Source organism: Macaca fascicularis, chromosome 9 (assembly GCF_037993035.2).
Source record: "Macaca fascicularis isolate 582-1 chromosome 9, T2T-MFA8v1.1".
In the NCBI taxonomy this organism is placed as follows: Eukaryota; Metazoa; Chordata; class Mammalia; order Primates; family Cercopithecidae; genus Macaca; species Macaca fascicularis.
In genome coordinates this window covers 50,948,418-50,970,447 of record NC_088383.1, presented here as the reverse complement: position 1 = coordinate 50,970,447, position 22,030 = coordinate 50,948,418, and the positions used below count along the sequence as shown (strand labels likewise).

At 39.5% G+C, this 22,030-nt stretch overlaps 1 protein-coding gene and 2 pseudogenes across 14 annotated transcripts in view; all 3 read right to left on the bottom strand.

The window, feature by feature from the left end:
* The window catches only part of LOC107130780 (uncharacterized), a 428,352-nt gene that overhangs the window by 270,426 nt on the left and 135,896 nt on the right, over positions 1-22,030 (bottom strand). The gene's annotated exons all lie outside the window — the stretch shown is intronic.
* Positions 277-1,285, bottom strand: LOC102134276 (eukaryotic translation initiation factor 3 subunit L pseudogene; annotated as a pseudogene).
* On the bottom strand, positions 12,045-12,445 carry LOC123575544 (FXYD domain-containing ion transport regulator 6 pseudogene; annotated as a pseudogene).

The window sequence follows — 22,030 nt, the reverse complement described above, 5'->3', positions numbered from 1 at the left end:
GGACAAAGTTACCATTCTAGCCAAGTAAAAAGATATACATTTTGCAGGGGAAAATAAACAGAGGGTAATGACGTGTGACCTGTAAATAATGTGTAAAAAAATATAGTAAAGGTTGAACTTCTGAGATATGAATCTCAAAAGTTTTAAAAAGAAACAGATTTGAGAATTAAAAATTATTACTGCGTGTAATCTCACTGAGAACAAATCTTTTTTTTTTTTTTTTCCTGGCTCCAAAGATCCCTTACTGATACCCATTTGAAACACTTTGGTCCTTAACTTGTTAACTGAGTTGACAGGCTGATGGCTGATCTAGGTAAAAGTTTCATGGTAGCAGAAACACTTCCTGCCTATAATATATCAAAACAGGTTCCTGAATAATGTGTGTGAATGTCATCAGGGTTTCTGTCCCATCTTCTTCAGGGTTCTATTAAGCTCCTCGAATTTGTGAATCTGACAGATGAAGAAATTCCCATAGCCCCTGGCGACCTTGGTGTACGCAATGTGGATCATGTCCTTATCAATGTAGAAGTCAACCTCTGAGGCTGACTGAAATTCACCATCCAGGATTGAGATGCCACTGGTCCACACCAGGTTCTTCATCTTGTATTTGAAGACAAGAAGCTGGATCCTGAACTCCTGCTCTGTGAGGTCCAGGAAGCCAGCCAGCTTGGCCACAGGCATGGTGGTGTGGAGCTTGAGGAAGCTGCAGATGGTTGAAAGCTGGGCCTGCTGCTGTACTTCATCAGAAAACACCTTCAGTTGCTGCAGGAAGGGCTCTTTGTGGTAGTTGGGGTGCACATTATCATAGTTGGGCAATACAGACGACAGGAACTTGGGTCAGGAGTAACTGAAAAGTTCTTCACAGACTTGTGTGTCACCTTTCTGCATGTGCAGCATCTTGTCCCTGTATTTCTCCTGCAGCTGGAGGTGAATGCTCTCATCAGTACTCATGGGATACATCGTGAGGGCAATGGCCAGTAGTGCATGCATCTGCTCATTCTGCTTGTTAATCATCTCATACTTGTATGTGGTCCTCTGGAACATGCTCTTGGTCCTCTGGATGTAGAGGAGGATGCTGGTAAAGACCCAGATGGCATCCTGGTAGCAACACATCATCAAATATGCAAAGCCAACATAATAGTATGTGGTGACCTGGCACTCCGGCACATGGGAATACATACTCTTTGATTAGTTCGATGGAGAACAAATCTTAAACTTATTTAAAAAAAAAAAAAAAAACTCTTAGTTGAGTATTAATGTATTTTTAATATTTTTATTTTTTATTTTTATTTTTATTTATTAATTTTTTTGAGACGGAGTCTTGCTCTGTTGCCCAGGCTGGCACAATCTTGGCTCACTGCAAGCTCTGCCTCCTGGGTTCACGCCATTCTCCTGCCTCAGCCTCCCGAGTAGCTGGGACTACAGGCGCCTGCCACCATGCCTGGCTCCTTTTTATATTTTTAGTAGAGATGGGGTTTCACCTTGTTAGCCAGGATGGTCTCTTTCTCCTGACCTCGTGATCCACCTGCCTTGGCCTCCCAAAGTGATGGGATTACAGGTGTGAGCCACCGCACCTGGCTGTATTTTTAATATTATGGCTAATTTTAATAAGACCTTATAAACAAATCTAATCCCAATCTTGATTACAAAAGAATTTTATAACCTTTTATAATATTTTTATAACCTTTTATAATATTTTTATAATAATATATTAATATATTTTAATTTTTAAGACTTTTCATGTTTTTATTTTATAACTATTATATCCATTTAATGCTGTTTATCTTTTAAATTTTTCTTTAAAACAATCCCTCAAAACCTCTAAACTAAGCAAAATTATGTTTCCCACCATGAAATTTCAGGGTTTTTTTCCTAAAAATATCCAGATTTAGGCCACTCTAATATTTGGTTTCAGATTTTCACATTTATACTCAGAAGACTTTGGTCTATAATTTCCTTTTGATGGAATGTCTCATGCTGTATTTGGTATCAAGATCCTCCTCATGTGCTGAAGGCAGTGTGGTTGTGTTTTTTTCTGTGTCTATTCTATTAAAGATTGTGTACAAAAGTGGTGTGGGGAAACAGTACATTTTTCTAAAAATAGGAAAATAAGACAAAAAGCTTGGTGGAAGAATCAAAAGTACAAATCAGTAATAATACTATAAAACATGTTCATAAATCCATAGACAAATTGGAGTAGGGGAAACAAAAAAATGAGGAAGACATTTTGAGTACAAGTGAACTGGCCTATTTAAAGAAACCACAATTAGAAGATGAAAGTGAAACCTCAGCAACAGTACATAAAATTCCCCATATTTGAGCGTTCTTTGTGTGACGTTCCAAAATTGACAAATGCTGTCAAACTTGAACCTCAAAGCTCACAGAGTGTGATGATTAGAATGGAAGGCAAGATATGCTTCATCACATGATCACAGTGATAGGTCACCGTAGAATTTTCAAATGAATACATGCCACATTATGGGGTCCAACTGCTGCTATTTTGACATGGGTAAAAGGGTTGCTTAGAGTACATGTTGCATTTCAAACCTGAATCCCAGACCCACAGTGTTATTCTCTGTGTATGAAATAAATGTTAAATCAGGAAAAAAGATCTCTCAAATATATTTGATAGTGAACATTTCAGAGTGAAGAGAGAAAAAGGTAACATGTTGAGAATAAAAGGAGTTCCATGCTTGAGTTGAAATGCCCTCCCCACCCATTTCTGCTGTTCCTGAATCACTGGGCATTTCTAGATTAAATAATTTAAAATTTGTTCCAGATTTAGTTTAAAAAGCATTATTATAAATTTAGTTTAATAAGTAATTATATAAAACGGTCTTTTATCACTTATGTATTTTACCTACATTTTCTCTCTATGCAACTAAGTTTATGTACTTGTTTCTGAATCTCTTTGAAGTTACTGAGAGATTCTCTATTCATGTATACATAAAAGGCTGGCTATTCACTGAGACATTAAGAAAAATGAAGCACTCTTTGTTCACCAGCTGGATATTTGAAAACATATAATTAATATTTTTTTAAATGGAGACTTCTGATAACCCTAAATTCCAGGATTAAATATGTGTTGTGGCACATCAGTCAGCCTGATCAGACACATTCTTATGATCTGGTCATGAGAATTAGGAAAGGGAAGGGAATTGACAAGCCCTTTAAGCATGCAACAATAAAAATTCTAAAATAAACATGAGAGAGTTGTCATGTCTAAAACAAAGTAGATACCCTTTTAGATATGAAATACTTCAGTACAAATTTGTATCACTGCTGATTCATTACAAGTTTCTAGAACTATTTTATCAAATGGGTCATCGATTAGATATAAAAATTGCATTAATATAGATGTTACCATTTTTTCAGGGATTATTTAATTGACGGGGTAGTTGACAGGGTTTGGGAAGGAACATGTAATATTTCCTCACTCTGAGTATAGAATTTTAATGGTTAACAGCTAGATTAAAAAATATTTGTGTGTGTAAGGCACCATCATAAACATACATATATACATGTCCTGTGACTCAGGAATTTCATCACTACCTGTCTCATATGAAATTTAAGATTTAGTGGTGAAACGGAAGAAAAACTAGAAAACAGAGTCACATCTCTGCATGCTCAATTAGAGGAGAAAATAAAAAAGATTTGGGAACATAAAGAAAATAGAACCATGTGACTAAAGGAACAGCATTCAAAGAGCAGATCAGACTTTCATTTGGTTGAGCAAAATACTTTCCTTCCTGCTACCACCTGAGTGTCTACAGTGAATGAAGAGTAAATGAATAAATGTAAGCAAAGCCCTTAAAAAGCTTCCTCACTGTGTCAGTGCTGTATGATTGTTTAGTTAATAAATCTGGAAAGATGTGCAGAAACTTAACCATTGTTACTTCCAAAGGCAGAACCTGATAGGCTGCGGAAGAGGGAAAGAAGGAAACCTAGATTTCAATGTATGTTATTTTGTACCTTGTGAATGTCCTACAAGTGTTATTCTTGGTGCTTTTCCTGTGAATTTTTTTTTAAAGAAAGAACCACCATCACCACAAAATAATGCACAAAACAACCATTTTATTTTATTCATGGTTCACAGGGCTAGGAAGAAACAGAAAAGATGGTTTATTGCTGCTCATTGGTGTTTGGTGACTGCAGAGAAGACTCATTGGCTGGAGTTGAATCCACAGCAAAGGGTTGGCATCATCTGGAGGTGACTTCACTCACATGTCTGCAGAGGACATGGGGCTTTGGCTGCAGGGCCTATAGGAGACCTTCCAGGTACCCTGGGCTTCCAGGTAGCAGAGCAGTCTCAGGACATTAAGAGCTTTGACTTGGTGGTCAAGGGCACACAGGTGAGTGACCTGAGTGAACCAGGCAGATGCTTATGGCCTTTTTAAACATAACTTTGGAAGTTACACAGCATCACTTTCATGTCATGTGTCAGTGACAAGTGAGCACTAGTGTCCAGTCTGGTAAGGTAGGCATAGACCTCAAAATCTCAAGGGGAGAATAGCAAAAAAATTGGAAACATCTTTAAAAAGCCACATGCATATTCTAGTTTAAAACAACTCAGGTTTTATCTCTCCTGGGCTTCCCACCACAGCTCTGGGGTGATCTTAGGGCTTGTGTTTCCTCCCCAACTTGGAAGCAGAGGAGAAAGGGACCTTGGTAGTGGTTGTGGCCAACGGTCTTTTGCTTATGTCCTAGGAGATCCACCCAAGAGAGATGCAGGTCAGCAATCGCCCAATCTCACTTGTAAGTGGGAGCTAAATGATGAGAACTCATGGACACAAAGGGGAACAGCAGACACTGGGCCTATATGAGGGTAGGGTGGGAGGAGGGAGAGGATCAGAAAAAATAACTATTGGGTACTAGGCTTAGTACCTGGGTGATGAAATAATCTGTACAACAAACCTCTGTGATATGAGTTTACCTACATAACAAATCTGCACATATTCCCCCGAACCTAAAATAAAAGATTAAAAAAAAAAAGTTCCTAGTAGCAGAGATGTCTCTCAAATATGTGATAAAAAATATGTTACTTTATCACATAGGCCAGGGGTAAGGTAATTGTGGGTTTTACTTCTGCCTCAGTCACTGTGAATTGATTGACAAGTTAAATGCAAACATTCAGGGAAACTTACTGAAGCGTTATGGGGCAATAAAAACTAATGTCTGCCTTAAATGTTGCTCTATCAAGGAACCGTTTATTTGACTCTGTTGAATTTAAAAATCACAAGATTTAGGCCGGGTGCAGTGGCTCACACCTGTAATCCCAGCGCTTTGGGAAGCAGACACAGGTAGATCACCTGAAGTCAGGATTTCGAGACCAGCCTGGCCAACATGGTGAAACCCCACCTCTACTAAAAATACAAAAATTAGCCGGGCATGGTGGCAGGTGCCTATAGCCCCAGTTACTCAGGAGGCTGAGGCAAGAGAATTGCTTGAACCCGGGAGGCAGAGGTTGCAGTGAGCCAAGATCGCGCCATTGCATTCCAGCCTGGGCGACAAGAGTAAAACTCCATCTCAAATAAAATAAAATAAAATAATATAAATCGCAAGATTTAACTATTTGGAATGGAGGGAGGCTTTATTTCTTATAGGGGGTTACAGCCTGCAACAGGCTGAGAAGAATGCCTCTGGCTAAGACCGGGGACAGGCACTTTGAAGGAACATAGGTTGGGATGGGAGCATTATGCTGGAGAAGTTAGCTAAACATACATCTTCAACAGGTTACAGGAGGAGCTATGAATATGCATGAAGATGGTCCTGATGCGCGTGTGTTGAACCAATATGCATGTAACATGTGACCCATGTTCACTTTGGGATGGAGACCTAACATTTGAATGTATTATAATCAGGCCCTATCAGTCAAAAGGTCTTTTCAGGACATGAAGGCACTCAAGTGTGCAACCTCTGTAAACCCAGCCAGAACCAGTTTATGGTGGGTGGTCTTCTTATCAGGAGAAAGTTACTGAAATCAGTCTCTTGTCTAATCAAAGCTGTAGTTATGGTGCTTGGAACATGGGTTGGGAGCCAATTAGTGTCTGGTGATGAGCTACAATTGTTTCCATTTTGCTTATCTCAAGGTCAAGTGTTTATTTAGCTGCTAGAGAAAAAGGAAAAACCTTGTGGCAGTCAGACCGTAGTTTACTCTTTAAGTTTAAGGTGCTTGACCTAACCCTTGTCTGACATGGCCTTAGGTCTTGTTTATAATTTGGTATCTCATTGCCACGAAAGTCTGTTCTGCCAGTCTTACGATCTCTATTTTAACATTAATGCTGTCAGTTACTGTGTCTAAACCACAAACATCAGAGGGTATAATGAGACATGTCTGACCTCCATCTCGTCATGGCCAGGAACTCAGTTGTAAGGTTTTTCTGGGGTCCCCTTGGCTAAGGGGAGTGTCCTTCAGTTGGTGGGGGCTTAGGATTTTATTTTTAGTTTACAATTTCCGCAAAGGGAAAGGCTGCTGATAAACCTTAAACATCCTGCACTTGTGTTTCAAAGCAATAAATCAGACCTCTTAAGTACTAGTGGAGTTGTATACAATTTGTACTGTGACCACTTTCCCTTCTAGCCTGAAAGCTCTGTGAAGACAGAGGTCTTGGCTTTTTTATTTCTTAACACTTTTCTTACCCCCAAATTAGCACGTAGCAGCGGCTACACAGATGAGAATCTCTCTTTGTTCCCCACAGTTTCTACATTGAACAGTTCTCCCTGCCAACATGCAGCATCACCCTGTAGCCTTATAGTTTCCCCAGCATCTAATATATTTTCTTCCAGTAACTGGAGACTGAGATGCTGCAGGGCCAGACAGCTGTGTTCTTAGCCGAGTGACAAGCAAGGCTTTTTTGGGCTTTTTTTTTTACCTTATTCACCTTAGGGTTCAAGCTGACCAACTCAAAACTATACACGTGGGGCCAGAAAATCATCAGCCTCTGAGTGTGAGCTATATGATCTTACAAGAGCTCATTAGAGATGAAAAACAGATTTGTAAATTCCAAAGCATATCTCTAGCTCAAGATTGCCTCTCTTCATAGTCTCCTTTTTTCCAGTGGCTCCAATAGGCAAAAACCATAGCAAAAATAGTTAATTTTGAAGACCTGTTCTGTTTCCAGTATTGAGAATTTAAATTCCAAGCTGCCCACTAGCTGCAAAAAGCAAGGAAGTTGTGTCCCACTCAATTTCCTCTGCAGCTTTTCCTGATCAGTGTGTTTCCTCTAGAATTTATGAAATTGAAAGCATTTAACATGTTATATCAATTTTATCATATCAATACGTTTAGATGTAATAACCACAAAAAACAAAGCCATTAAACATTTTTTTTTCTATTACAAACTAAACCCATAGCAGTAAATCCAGCATTTGCAGTTAGGTTAGCATTACTGCTATGGGAAAGATTCAGGTTGGAAAGCAGATGGGGGAGGTTACAGGCGGTGGCAAAGAAGGAGGCAGCTCTTGCAACAGGGCAGCAGCTTGGCTAAAGAAGAGGCTGGATGGAGTCTTGGCACCCTCCCCACCCCAGCTTTGCTCCAGCCCTGAGAACTTTTAACATTTTGGAGCCACCCAACACTCACCTTTATAATTTGTCACTGTTGTGTTTTTTTTTTTCCTCCCACCTACAGAAGAGAACAAAAAACAAAGCCATCACCCAGATGTATATTTTTCCCCTCACTTCATCCAGCACAGCTCAAAGAAGCTGTTTCTAACCCCATAGGTCACTGTGGCTTCTAAAAGCAGACAGCAGTTCAGCTGCTGCTCTCAAACCATAGGGGGCTCCATAGACACCCAGTTATCAAAGGCTTATCACCATTCCTCATCATTTTTCCTTTTCCCAAACAGTGATGGAGCCAAATCTTAGTGAGTCAGTGTTGTTCTAGCAAATTCCACTTCTGGCCCAGGTGCAATGACTCATAGCTGTAATCTCAGCACTTAGAGAGGCTGACAGCGGCAGGAGGATCACTTGAGGCGAGGAGCGCAAGATAAACCTGGGCAACATAGCAAGACCCCATCTTTAAAGAAAAAAAAAAAGAGCCCGGGATGGTGGCACGTGCTTGTAGTCCCAGCTACTCAGGAGGATACAGACCTGTAGTCCCAGCTGAGGCAGGAGGATCACTTGTGCCCAGGAGTTCAAGGCTGCAGTGAGCTATGATTGTGCCACTGCACTCCAGCCTGGGTGACAAAGAGTGAGAAGTAAAAAAAAATTTGCTTCTGATGCCAGCTGTATTGGGGATTCCCAAGAACACTTCTGGATTAAACAAATTGCTAGGAGGACTGACAGGACTTGGCACATAGTCACACTATGGCTATGACTTATTACAGCAAAGTCAGCAAAGGGGAGATGTCACAGGGCCATGTCCAGAGGAAACTGGCACCAGCTTCCAAGCATCCTCTCCTAGTGGAGTCACATAGGATGTGCTGAATTCCTCCAGCAATATGCTGTGACAACAAATGCAAAATGTTGCATTTGTTGCAAATGTTGCAAAATGTTGCTCCTTAGAGACTCAGTGTTTGGGCTTTTTATTGGGGTCTGGTCATGTAGACACTGTCTATTGTGCACAAATCAAAATTCCAGATTTCCAGAAAAAAAAGCAGGTGTTCTGCAGAAACCATATTGTTCAGGTACAGTGAGCCATTTGATCAGTCAGGGTGGAGGGAACCCTTCTGAAATCCAGGTTCCCAAACCTTCCCAAAATTCACATTCCCAGATACCAGCCAAGGATAGGATAGCCATCTCAGGCCACTTCAGTGGCAACTCTACTTCAATAGATTTTTTTTTTTTTTAATAGATGGAATCTCACTCTGTCGGCAGGCTGGAGTACAGTGGCGTGATTTTGGCTCACTGCAACCTCCAGCTCTCGGGTTCAAGTGATTCTCCTGCCTCAGCCTCCTGAGTAGCCGGGATTACAAGCACATGCCACCATGCCGAGCTGATTTTTGTATTTTTTTTAGTACAGACAAAGTGTCACTGTGTTGGCCAGGATGGTCTCAATCTGACCTTGTGATCCACCAGCCTCAGCCTTCCAAAGTGCTGGGATTACAGACGTGAGCCACCGCGCCCGGCCACTTCGATTGATTATTAGTTTGCAAGTTTGTAATGCTTTCAGTGGTTCAACCCCTGTTTGATGTTAGTTCTGAGTTCAGACTTGTGAGTGACAGACATACTAAGGCAGCTGCGAGATTATCAAATTCACTCAGCTCAATTTTTGTGGTGGTTGCTATTATCTATTTTTATTTGTGTATATTTCAATGCCAAATAGCTAAATTCAAGCTTAAACTTTGTGATGAATTGTTTGAAAAGTGGAGATTTATTAAATGAGCAAAGATTCCTTTTGAAGCTTTTTGTGTAGTATGCAAAAATGGAGAAAGTCACCAGCACATAGTAACAGCTAAACATGGAAGATGTATGATTTCCTCAACTAATACTATATAAAGTCGCAAACAAATTTTTTTATTAAAAAGAATTCAAGGTCAGGTGCAGTGGCTCACACCTGTAATCCTTGCACTTTAGGAGGCCTAGGTGGGCAGATTGCCTGAGCTCAGTAGTTCAAGACCAGCTTGGGCAACATGGTGAAACCTTGTCTCTACTAAAATTGCAAAAAATTAGGGCATGGTGGCGAGTAATTCCAGCTACTTGGGAGGCTGAGGCAAGAGAATTGCTTGAACCTGGGAGGTGGAGGTGGCAGTGAGCTGAGATTGCACCACTGTACTCCAGCCTGGGTGACAGAGCGAGACTGTCTCAATAAAAAATAAAAAAATAAAAATAATTCAGATTGAGATATAGTAATTGCAGTAGAAGTTGTAAACATCTGCCAAACTATATAACAGCAGCAGTCTTTCAGCTCGAATGACAGTTTGAAAGTATTACTGCTAGAAGTGTTTTCTGATTACAAAGATGCAATCAAATTTTGAAAAGCCAGGATAAAATCTACTGCAACAACAACAAAAGTGATAGCTTCACTATGATCACAGAGATGTTCAGTGATCTAAATGCCTCATCTATTTTCAGCAGAGCCGTGGATGCAAGTAATCACAAGGCAGAAGATATTTTCCCTTTGCTTCTGAACTGCTTTTGGTGGCGATAATACAAATACAAATTGTGGTTGATGTTTGCATAAGGGCACAGACATGCTTGGTCCAAGCGGAAGTAAAGCATGAATGATTTGAGGTCAAAATAGCATCTGATGTTCTTTGCATTTTCATTGAAGTAACTGTCATAAAATTGTTCTTTTACTTCAGCGTTTACACTATTAGAATCGAGTGATTAAAGGATTGTGTGATTTTTTTGGCATTTGATATTCTTAATTTCCTTTGCAGTTAGAAACTCATTGGTTCCCGTAACTAACACAGTTGAGAAAGTTGTTAGTTTATGTAAAGTCTTGAAATAATATTTTAATTCTCAATAAAAGATTCCAAAATTTTTGTTTACTTTAAAAATAATCCATTGAGTGAAGTTTACTTGTTTTTTGTTCATAGTTTTTTTTTCACTAGGAAACAAATGTTTTATTCCTTTTTTCTATTGTTCAGACAGATCGTGGTACAGAAAACAGCAGTCTGGCCACAGAGGCTCTGTTTGGTTGATTTCCACAGGCACATGGAGGACAGGAAGGGCGGGATCTCATTTGAGCTCCCACTCTCATTATGACCTTTGACCTCTTCCTGTACCCTCTGCAGCAGTGCTGCATGGAGCCTACTGGGTCTCTAACCTACCTCACTCACCTCTCTGACCACTGACAGGCAGCACAAATCATGTGGGGGTTGTCTCTGCTGACCAAGGAGACATGGGCAGAGAAGCAAAGGCCCCTTACTCTCCCTCTGTCCATTCCAGTGTGCTGGCCACAACAGAGTGGGAATCCTGCAGTCATCACCTGCTGGAGACTCAGCTTCAGGGATGGGAGCCTGTGTGCAGAAAAACTGGGCTGTAGATTGAAGTCTCAGAAGCAGGAAGGTTGGAGAGGGGTAGGGTTCCAGAGCCCCTGGGGTTATTGCTGTTAAAATATGCAAGGGCTACATTCCCCAAGGGCAGATTAGAAGCCCTGGGCGTGGGATAGGCACGGTGGCTGACACCTGTAATCCCAGAATTTTGGGAGGCCAAGGCAGGTGGATTGCTTGAGGCCAGGGAAAACCCCATCTCTACTAAAAATACAAAAATTAGCTGGGCGTGGTGCTGCATGCCTGTAGTACCAGCTGCTTGGGAGGCCCAGGCATGAGTATCCCTTGAACCCAGGTTGCAGTGAGCTGAGATTGTGCCACTGCATTCCAGTTTGGGTGACAGAGTGGGACTCTGAAAAAGAAAGCAGCAGATCTGGTCCTGGAATCCCTGGGTGTTATGTGAAGGGCAGGGCAGATAGGGCTCCCTGGGGCTTCCCCAGGGAGAAAAATAACCATCGAAGGGTATAGTAGCCTGCTGAAGGCAATGCTGGGCTCACAAACTCCTTGCTTTGCTTTGTATCTCTAATTACTGATCTTCAGAACAGACTGGGGTTGGAGTGGGATAAGGAAGCGAGGTTCTTGTAAAAGGAGTGAAGAGAGTCCATGAAGAAAGAAAATGAAAGTTGTACAAACCTTCCCAGGTCCCAAGACAACTGGAGACTCCTGCCTATACTCTAAAGGGAAGGAGCTAGACTCTCCAGGGAATAAAGCAGACTCCCAGGAGTGAGAGGTGATGGGGGGCAGAGACGAGCAGATGGCTACATGGCTCAGCCCCTGCCCAGGAAAGTGAGTCCACAGTTCACTAACAGTAATAACCATGAACAAGTAGCTATGAACACTAGAGTCAGCAAACACACACACAGACACATCACAGGAGTTGGAGGAGCCTGCAGGCTGCAGTGGTGAGGCAAGAGATTGGATCATCAGGTGGAGGAATGGTGTTAGAAGGGACAGGGAAGGGCGTGTGGGGACACACAAGTTACTGGCTTCTCTTGGGGAAAGATTTGTTGCTGAAGTGGCTGTTTTCTTAAACATCAACATTTGCATCTAAAAGTTCAAGCAGCTGCTTTTGGGTTCCAGAGGCTTCCCACCGGAGGGATGCACTTCATTCAATTCTCTGCTTTCTGGATCTTTGTTGCATTTGCAGTGATGAGGTTCCCCACTGGGCTTCCTCCTCTCTTGGGGTCCCTTCTGATTGAAACTGCACTTGCTTCTGCAACCTAGGATAAGGAGGATCCCAGTGGAGAAGAGGACCACAGCACATACCAACCCCCCAGTCCTCAGGGTCTGGTAGTCATAATGAAGAGGGTCAATTTCCTTCTCCCTGTCAGCTGCACCGGCCAGGACAATGAGGGCCAACAGGCTGCGTAGAAAGATCAGCACCACCTCCATAGTGCCTGCACAGCCAGTTCCCTCTGAGATGATCCCAGGAGGATGTGTCGAGTCCCAAGGAGCCTGGGAGTGGCATGTTCCTAGTTTTCAGTCTCTTTAGGGATAGGATTATGCAAATCGAAAGAAGAGCAAACAATGTTACTGAAATAATCCATGGCATAGTGGAACCTGAATGCCTTAAAGAAATAATGGCGGCTGGGAGAGGTGGCTCACACCTGGAATCCCAGCACTTTGGGAGGCTGAGGCGGGTGGATCCCTTGAGGTCAGGAGTTTGAGACCAACCTGGTCAATATGGTGAAGCCTTGTCTCTACTAAAAATATACAAAATTAGCCAGACATGGTGGCATGTGCCTGTAATCCCAGCTACTGGGGAGGCTGAGGCAGGAGATTTATTTGAATTCGGAAGGCAGAGGTTGCAGTGACCCAAGATCATGCCATTGCACTCCAGCCTGGGAGACAGAATGAGACCCGGTCTGAAAAAAAAAAAAAAAGGAATATTCACAAGTGTCAAGACTGTTCTTAAAATTGAAAAACATTAAGCCGGGTGCTGTGGCTCATGCCTGTAATCCCAGCACTTTGGGAGGCTGAGGCAGGCGGATCACGAGGTCAGCAGTTCGAAACCAGCGTGGCCAACATAGTGAAGCCCCGTCTCTACTAAAATTACAAAAATTAGCCAGGTGTGGTGGTACAAGCCTGTAGTCCCAGCTACTTGGGACGCTGAGGCAGGAGACTCGCTTGAACCCAGGAGGCGGAGGTTGCGGTGAGCCAAGATCCAGCCTGGACGACAGAGCGAGACTCCGTCCCCCCTCCCCCCCAAAAAATCCAATGAATTATGTAGCATTAGGACTCATGGTTGTTTAAAGAAACAGTCCTGGTAAGCTAGGGTGATCATGGGTTGTTAGGATGTGGCAGGCTTTGTGACAGCCCTAGAGACTGGGCAGAACGGGAATATTTGCAATGACTTTCGAGGGATTATACCTAAAAAAAAAAAAAAAATTATGGTAACATGCACATCACGTGAAATTCACAATTAAGACATTTTAAAGTATAGAATTCAATGATTTTAGTACATTCACAGTGTTGTACAACCATAACCACCATTTATTTCTGGAATATTTTCATCACACCAAAAGGAAACATGGTACCCTTAATAAGCAGTGTTGTTACTTAATAAGCAGTTGCTCCCTTTTCCCCCCTCTGCTCCCAGCCCCTAGCAACCAATAATCTCCTTTCTGTCTTTATAGATTTGCCTATTTTGGATACGGCATATGAATGTGATCATACAATTTGTAGCCTTTTGTGTCTGATCTCTCACTTAGGATAATGATTTCAAGACCCATTTATGTTGTAGTTATATATCAGTACTTTGTCCCTTTTTATGATTGAACAATATTCTGTTATATGGATATACCAACTTTTGTTTATCCATTCATCTGTTAATGGACATTGGGGGTCATCCTGTGTTTCGCTATTGTGAATAGTGCTCCTACGAGCATTCATGTACAAATATTTGTTAGAATACATGCTTTCAATTGTTCTGGGTATATACCTACGAGTGAAATTGCTGGGGGATATGGTAATTTTACGTTTAATTTATTGTGAATCTGACAGTTTTCCACAGCAGGGTGCTTTGCAATCCATAGGAATTTTTAGTTGGCTTTTCTATTTCTGCAAAAATGTATGCTGAGTTTTTGATAAGTATTGCATTGGGTAAGTATTAGAGTGGGTGATAACACTTTGGGGAGTGTTATCTTAATATTAAATCTTATAATCCATGAACATAAGATTTTTTTTCCCCTAGGTCTTCTGTCCTTCATTAATGTTTTGTAGTTTTCAGTGTACAAGTGTTGCATATCCTTGCTTAAATTTATTAAATAGTTTTTTGTTTAAATGCTGTTGTAAATTATATGAAATTCAGACTTCAGTGTCTATAAAGTTTTATCAGAACTCAGCCATACTCATATATTTATGTATAGTCTGTGGGTACTTTCACACTACAAGGGCAGAGTTGACTGGTTGCAGTAGAGACTGTAATGGCCCACAAGCCTAAAATTTCTTTTGTTTAAATGCTGTTGTAAGTGGAATTGTCAATTTGCTTTTTTACTCTTCATTGTAATGACAACTAATTTTTGAGTGTTGATCTTGTATCAACACTCAAAATCTTGTATCAAAAACAAATTTTGCTGAATTTGTTTCCTACTTCTAGCAGTTTCTTTGTGGATTCTTTAGTATTTTCTGCATATAAGATCATGTCATCTGCAAACAAAACTATTTTATTTTTTTCTTTCCAATTTGGGTTTGTTTATTTATTTACTTAGCCTAATTGCTCTGGCTGGAATTTTTAGTACAGTGTTGAATATATGTGGCCAAAGCAGGCATCTTTATTTATTGTTGGTTTTTTTGTTTTAGCAATCTTAACCATTTTTGGATGTACAGTTCAGAAGCAGTGTTAAGTATATTCATATTGTACATCTAATCTCCAGAACTTTTTCATTTTGGGAAATTGAAATTCTGTACCCATTAAACAGTAACTCCTCATTTTCCCCTCCTCCTTGCCCCTGGCAACTGCCATCCTACTTTCTGTTTCTAAGAGTTTCATTATTTTTGCTATATCTTATATAAGTGAAATCATACAGTATTTGTCTTATGACTGGGTTATTTCACCTAGCATAATGTCCTCAAGCTTCCTCAGTGTTGTAGCATGTGTCAGAATTTATCTCCTTTCTAATGTTGAATGATATTTCATTGTCCCCATGTTTTGTTTATTCATTCATCTGTCAGTGGACCATTTGGGTTCCTTCCTCTTTTTAACTGTTGTGAATAATGCTACTGTGAACATGGGTGTACAACTATCTCTTTGAGATCCTTCTTTCAGTTCTTTGGGTATATACTCAAATGTGGTATGGCTGGAACCTGTGGTAATTCTATTTTTAATTTCTTGAGGAAACACCGTGTTTTCTACAGAAGGTGCACCATTTTACAGTCCCATCCTCAGTGTACAAGATTCTGATTTCTCCATATCCTTGCCAACACTCATTATTCTCTTTTGTTGTTTTGATAGCAGTCATTGTGTTGGGTATATGGTAATTTTTCATTGTGGTTTTGATTTATATTTCCCTAATGATTAGTGATGTTGAGCATATTTTCATAAGCTTGTTGACCATTTATATATCTTTTATGGAGAAATGTCTGTTCAAGTCCTCTGTCCATCTTTGAATTAGGTTATTTTGTTTGTTTTGAGTTGTAGGGGTTCTTTATATACTTTTTATGTTAATTCCTCCTCAGATACATGAATTGTGAATATTTCTTCCTGTTGTGTTGATTGCCTTTTCATTCAGTTAACTGTGTTCTTTGATGCACAATTTTTAAGTTTGATGCAGTCCAATTTATTTTTACTTCTGTTGCCTGTGGTTTTTGGTATTATATCCAAGAAAACATTGCCACATATAATGTCAATAATCCATTCTACTATGTGTTCTGCCATGAGTTTTGTAACTTTAGTTCTTAGATTTGGGTCTTTGACTCATTTTGAGTTAATTTTTTTTGTAGTTTTGTTTTGCATGTGGCTATCCAGTTTACCAACACTATTTGTTAGAAAAATTGTCCTTTCTCTAGTGCTGTTCTTGACAACTTTGTTGAAAATCATTTTACCATAGGTGCCTGGGTTTTCAAGATTATTTTGGCTATTTGAGATCCCTTAAAATTCCATGTAAATTTCAGGATGATTTATTTCTATTTCTGTTACTATGTGTCCTTTGTAGACTGACCTTTTTTTTTTTTTTAAATCAATATGTAGTGTTTTTCTCTTGTAATAATATTTGACTTAAAGTCTCTTGTCTCAGGATAGCCACCCTGGCATTCTTTAGGTTACTATCCTCTTCTGTCATTTCAATTTCAACCTATTGTGTTGTGGGTTTGTATCTAAAGAGAGTGTCTTGTAGACAATATATAGCTGGATCATATATTTGTATTTATTTTGCCAATTTCTTTTTTCTTTTCTTTTTCTTTTCTTTTCTTTTTTTTTTTTTTTTTTTTTTTTTTTGAGACAGAGTCTCACTGTGTCGCCAAGGGTGGAGTGCAGTGGTGTGATCTTGACTCTCTGCAACGTCTGCCTCCAGGGTTCAAGCAATTCTTCTGCTTCAGCCTCCCGAGTAGCTGGGATTACAGGTGCACACTACTACACCTGGCTAATTTTTGTATTTTTTTGTTTGTTTGTTTAGTAGAGATGGGGTTTCACCGTATTGGTTAGGCTAGTCTCAAACTCCTGACCTGTGATCCACCCGCCTTGGCCTCCCAAAGTGCTGGGATTACAGGTGTGAGCCACCATGCCCAGCCTATTTTGCCAATTTCTGTATTTTACTTGGGAGTTTATTTACATTTAGAGTAAAAGATAAACTGATAAAGCACTTATGCCTCTTTGCTATTTGTTTTCCATGTGTATTACATCTTGTTTTCAGTTTTTCTGTATATGCCTTCCTTCGTGTGTGTTTTTTTCTAACGTGTCATTTTAATTCCTTTTGTATTTCTTTGTAGTCATTATTTACCTAGTGTTAATACTTGGAATTGCAATTAACATCTTGAATTTGTAACAATCTAGCTTGCATTAATACCAACTGAGCCTTAATCTTATATTAAAACTCTGCTCCTATACAGCTTTGTCCCTGTCCTTTGTCTTCTTATTGTCACATTTTATGCCTTTGTAAATTGTGTGCACATTACCATATATTTATAATTATTGTTTTATGTATTTGTCTTTTAAATCATATAGAAAAAAGCACATAAAAGCCAAGAATACAATAAGACTGGCTTTTGCATTTTCTTACAGTAGTTACTTTTACCATTTGAATTTTTTGTATGTTTGGAGTGGAGTTACCGTCTAGTGTCCTTTTGTTTCAACCTTTAGGACTTCCTTTTGCATTTCTTATAGGACAGGTCTAGTACTAATAAATTCTCTCAGATTCTGTTGATCTAGGAATGTTTTAAATTCTCCTTCATTTTTGAAAGGCAGTTTTGCCAAATGTAGAAGTTTTGATTTTTTTTTTTCTTTTGGCACTTTAAAGGTGCCATTATCCTACTGCCTCTGGCCTTCATGGTTTCTAATAAAAGACTGGCTGTTAATCTTATTTCAGATCCTTTGTACATGGTTAGTCCCTTATCTCTTGCTACTTTCAAGATTCTTTGTCTTTTGACAATTTATTATTTCTCTCAGTTTGAAGTTCTTTGAGGTTATCCTAATTATAGTTTCTTGAGAGTCTTGGACATGAGATTCACATCTTTCATCAATTTGGAAGGTCTTCAGACATTATTTCTTCGGATATTTTTTGGTTCCATTTTCTCCTCTTTGTCAGCAACTCTTTTTATTAACTTTTGGTATGCTTGATGTTGTCTCATGGATCTCTTAGGCACTGTCCATTTTTCACCATTTTTCTCTGCTCCACAGAATGAGTAACCTCCATCAGTGTCTTCAGTTTTGCTGATTCTTTGTTCTCTTTGAGCTCCAATCTGTTATTAAATCCTTTCACTGAATTTAAAAAATTTTAGTTTCTGTACTTGTCAGCTCCAGACAGTCCTAATTACATTTTTATAATTTTGTTCTCTAATTTAATATTTTGTATTTGGCACAGCATCATCCTCCTGGTTTGTCTTAGTTCTTTGTCTGGTTTCATTTAACTCTTCGAGCACATTTAGAACAGTTGATTTCAATTCTTTATCTAGTAAGACCAATATCAAAGGTGTCTTTGAGGACAGGTTTTATTCATTTCTTTTTTCTGTGTATCTGTGGGTCATATTACCTTCTTTGCATTCCTCATAATTTTTTATTGAAAACTGAGCATTTTGAATATTAAAATGTGCTAATTCTAGAAATCAGATTCTTTTCCCCAGAATTTGTTGTTGCTGTTTATTTTGCATTGTTTGTTTATTTTGTGACTTTTCTAAACTATTTTTGTATAGTCAGTGTTCTTTGTTCTACATGGTCACTGAAACCTCTGTTCTGTTAGTGGTCAGTTTGTGATTTGACAGAGATTTCTTTAAATGCCCAGAGCCAAGACAAAACAAAAAACTCTTCTGGTCTTTGCATATTGGCCCTGTTTTAGGGTGCTCCTGTAATGGTTTGCCAGGCCATTTGCATCTCTCTGTAAAACTTTACTTCCTGCTTATACCGAGCCTGAAGGTCAACCAGACATGAAAGCTTAGGTTCCTCTCAGGTTTTTTCTGAGCATGCATATTGCCCTGGCCTTGCACATGACCTCAATTCCCTGGTTTATGCAGGAGCTTTTCAAACCCCTTATCCCCACCCCTGGCCCCCATATATTTCCTTCCCAGTTTTTCCATTCGCAGTTTTATCAGTCCATCTGCTGCTTTTCTCATCTGGCTGCTGTGGCCTGATAATTGCCTTTAAATGCTTTCAACAAGCACTTCCTGGAAGAATAGCCCTGAGAAAGTTCCAAGGCAGGCAAAACAAAGACAAGCCTCTGAGCCACTTTTTCAGAGAGCCAGCATAGACAGATCAAAATACACAACTATAGTTCTCTGAAAACAACGTGCATACTGTCCACTTTGGCACAGGCATCAGCAAGCCATACCAGGAATGTTCTGGGTGTACTAGGTTTTTAATTAGATTGGAGAATTCTGAAAAGCTTGATGCTGAGAGGGCTTTTTTTTTTTTTTTTTCCAGCTTAATTGTTGCTTTAGTTTGGGATGGAGTTTTGGAGTTACCTATTCCATTTTCAGCCTGCCTCCCACATCAATTTTTGAGTAATTACTCTGTAGCACAACAGATGTACCTAGCCCATCTTGTCCTTTTCCTGCACTACCTCTGCCATTAGCCATTTCTCCAAAGGACATTGTTCTTTCTAGTGGAGGATGGAATTTAAAAAGCAAGATCTGGGTGCTCATTGCTAAAGGTTGTCACTGTCTCAGACCCTCTCAATTGACAGAATTAGGAAATATATATGTGTATGTATACACACACACAAATACACATGTGTGCACCTATTTTTATATTGGTCTATCTATACATGTTTTTTAAACAATGAGTTTACATAGACATTTTCCAGTTTCAATCTTAACCCCATAGCCTTTCTGTTTTCCATCTTTGTAACTTCTTTCTCCAACAGTGAGAAACCAGGCTATACCATTATCCACAATATTTATATTTATTTGCTCCTTCTCCCTGTTTGTATCCATTTTTTTTTTTTTTTTTTTTTTTTTTATTGAGATGGAGTTTCACTCTTGGTGCCCAGGCTGTATGCAGTGGCACGATCTCAGCTCACCACCACCTCCGCCTTCTGGGTTCAAGTGATTCTCCTACCTCAGCCTTCCAAGTAGCTGAGATTAGAAGCATGCACCACCACGCCTGGATAATTTTGTATTTTTAGAAGAGACAGGGTTTCTCCATGTTGGTCAGGCTGGTCTCAAGCTCCCAACCTCAGGTGATCTGCCCACCTTGGCCTCCCAAAGTGTTGGGATTACAGACGTGAGCCACTGCACCCGGCTGATATCTAATGTCTTAAACCTGCCAGTGCTACCTGTCTCCTCAGCTCTGGTTTGATCCCTTAGATCATCATCTTCCTGGAATTATCCATACTTGCTATATTAAATATTCAAATCAGTTTTGATGTATTAAAACATTTTAGAAGTTAAAAGGTACCATTTGACTAAGTCTTATTTTTGGGAAAACATTATTACTTTATGTAAGCTTATCAAAAATAAAATTTCTGATTATTGGTAGCACAGTATCTAAACCTCTCTCTCCAGGTTGTCAAGCCACTACTGTGTCCATTAAGTTATAAGGACACTAATCTCATTCATGAGGGCAGAGCTTCCTAATCACCTCCTAAAGGCCATGCCTCTTTGTACTATTGCAATGGTATTAGATTCAATGAAGTTGTGAAGGGCACAAACATTCAGACCATAACACTAAGTATTTTATACTACTGGATACTATCATAAACGGAATTATTTTCTGAATTTCATTTTGGATGGTTCATTGTTGGAGTATTAAAAAAAAACTAATTGTTATGTGTTGGTTTTGTACTCTGCAACTTCGCTGAAACCATTTGTTAGTTCCGATTTTTTGTGGATTTTTTGCTAAATAATGTTATCTGCAAATAGAGTAGTTTTACTTCTGCCTTTCAATTTGAATGTCTTTTATTCCTCTGTTTTCTGAATTTTGTTATCCTCAAATAGTATTGGATTTTGTGTTTTTTTCTGCATCATTGATATGATCACGTGTTTATTCATTTGTTTTATTAATGTGGTGTCTTACACTGATTAATTTTCTTATATCGAACCACTCTTGCATTCCTGGGATAGATCCTACTTGGTCATAGTATGTAATGTTTTTAATATGCTGCCAAATTTGGTTTGCTAGTATTTTATTGATTTTTTTTTTGCATCTGTGTTCATAAGGGATATTAGCCTGTAATTTTGTTTTCCTGTGAAGTCTTTTTTTGGCTTTGGTATCAAGATAATGCTGGCTGGCACTCACAGGAATAAAACTCACAGGAATGAGTTAGGAAGTATTCCCTTCTAATTTTTGGAAATGTTTGAGGAAGATTAGTATTATTTCTTTAATTTGATAGAATTCACCAGTGAAGCCATCTTACCCTGGATTTTTTTCCCTTGGGCAGTTTTTTAAAAAATTACTGATATATCTCTTTACTTTTTGTAAGTATGTTGAGATTTTATATTTCTTCTTGAGTCAGTTTTAGTAATTTGTGTCCTTCTAGGAAATGTGTCTACTTCATTGAGTTACTTAATTTATTAGTGTACAGTTGTTCATAGTATTCTCTTATAACTCATTTTTTTTGTAATGTCACTTTCATTTCTGATTTTAGTTCTTTGCATTTTTTTTCTTTAGTAAATCTAGCTAAAAATTTATTTAATTTTGGAATGCTCTTTTTTTCCTGAGATATATATATATATATCTCTCTCTTTTAATCTCAAAATGTATATATATTTTGAGATGGAGTCTCACCCTATCACCCAGGTTGGAGTTCAGTGGCATGATCTTGGCTCACTGCAACCTCTGCCTCCCGGATTCAAGATATTCTCCTGCGTCAGCCTCCTGAGTAGCTGAGATTATAGGCATCCACCACCACGCATGGCTATTATTTGTATTTTCAGTAGAGACGGGGTTTCACCATGTTGGCCAGGCTGGTCTTGAACTCTAGACCTTAAGTCTCTCCCCAGCTTCAGAATCATCTTTGTAGCCTTCCACTGGACATGCTCACTTCCATGACATGAAGATATTCCAAGACCTCTATGGCCTGCATGTGTCTTACTGTCACTCTGCCCTCTATCCTCCCACAACACCCAAACTCCTGGTTCTAATTTCCAGATCTTCTAAGGCCTCTATGCAGGCCCTCTGGAAGTAGCCCTTGCTCTCTTCCTTTGCTTAGTGAATTCCCTCTTCTACATCTCCACTGCTGCCCCTTAATATAGACAATCTACCTCTAATGCTGCTCTCCAGCACAGTCTCCACTCTACTTTGGTGGCATTGCTTCCTCAGTGAAAATGAATTACGTTACAGGGATTTGGGTGTGTATTTTCAGTTCACCATCAGTTCTGCTATTCGCATCAGTGACGTGGAGTCAGGGGAGCAGGGAGTCTATGGCCTAAAGGAAGTGTGCAAGGTAATTGTGTTTATGTATATACTGCCAGTCCTTTAGAGCGTTGGAGGAAAATATCAGCTTGGATA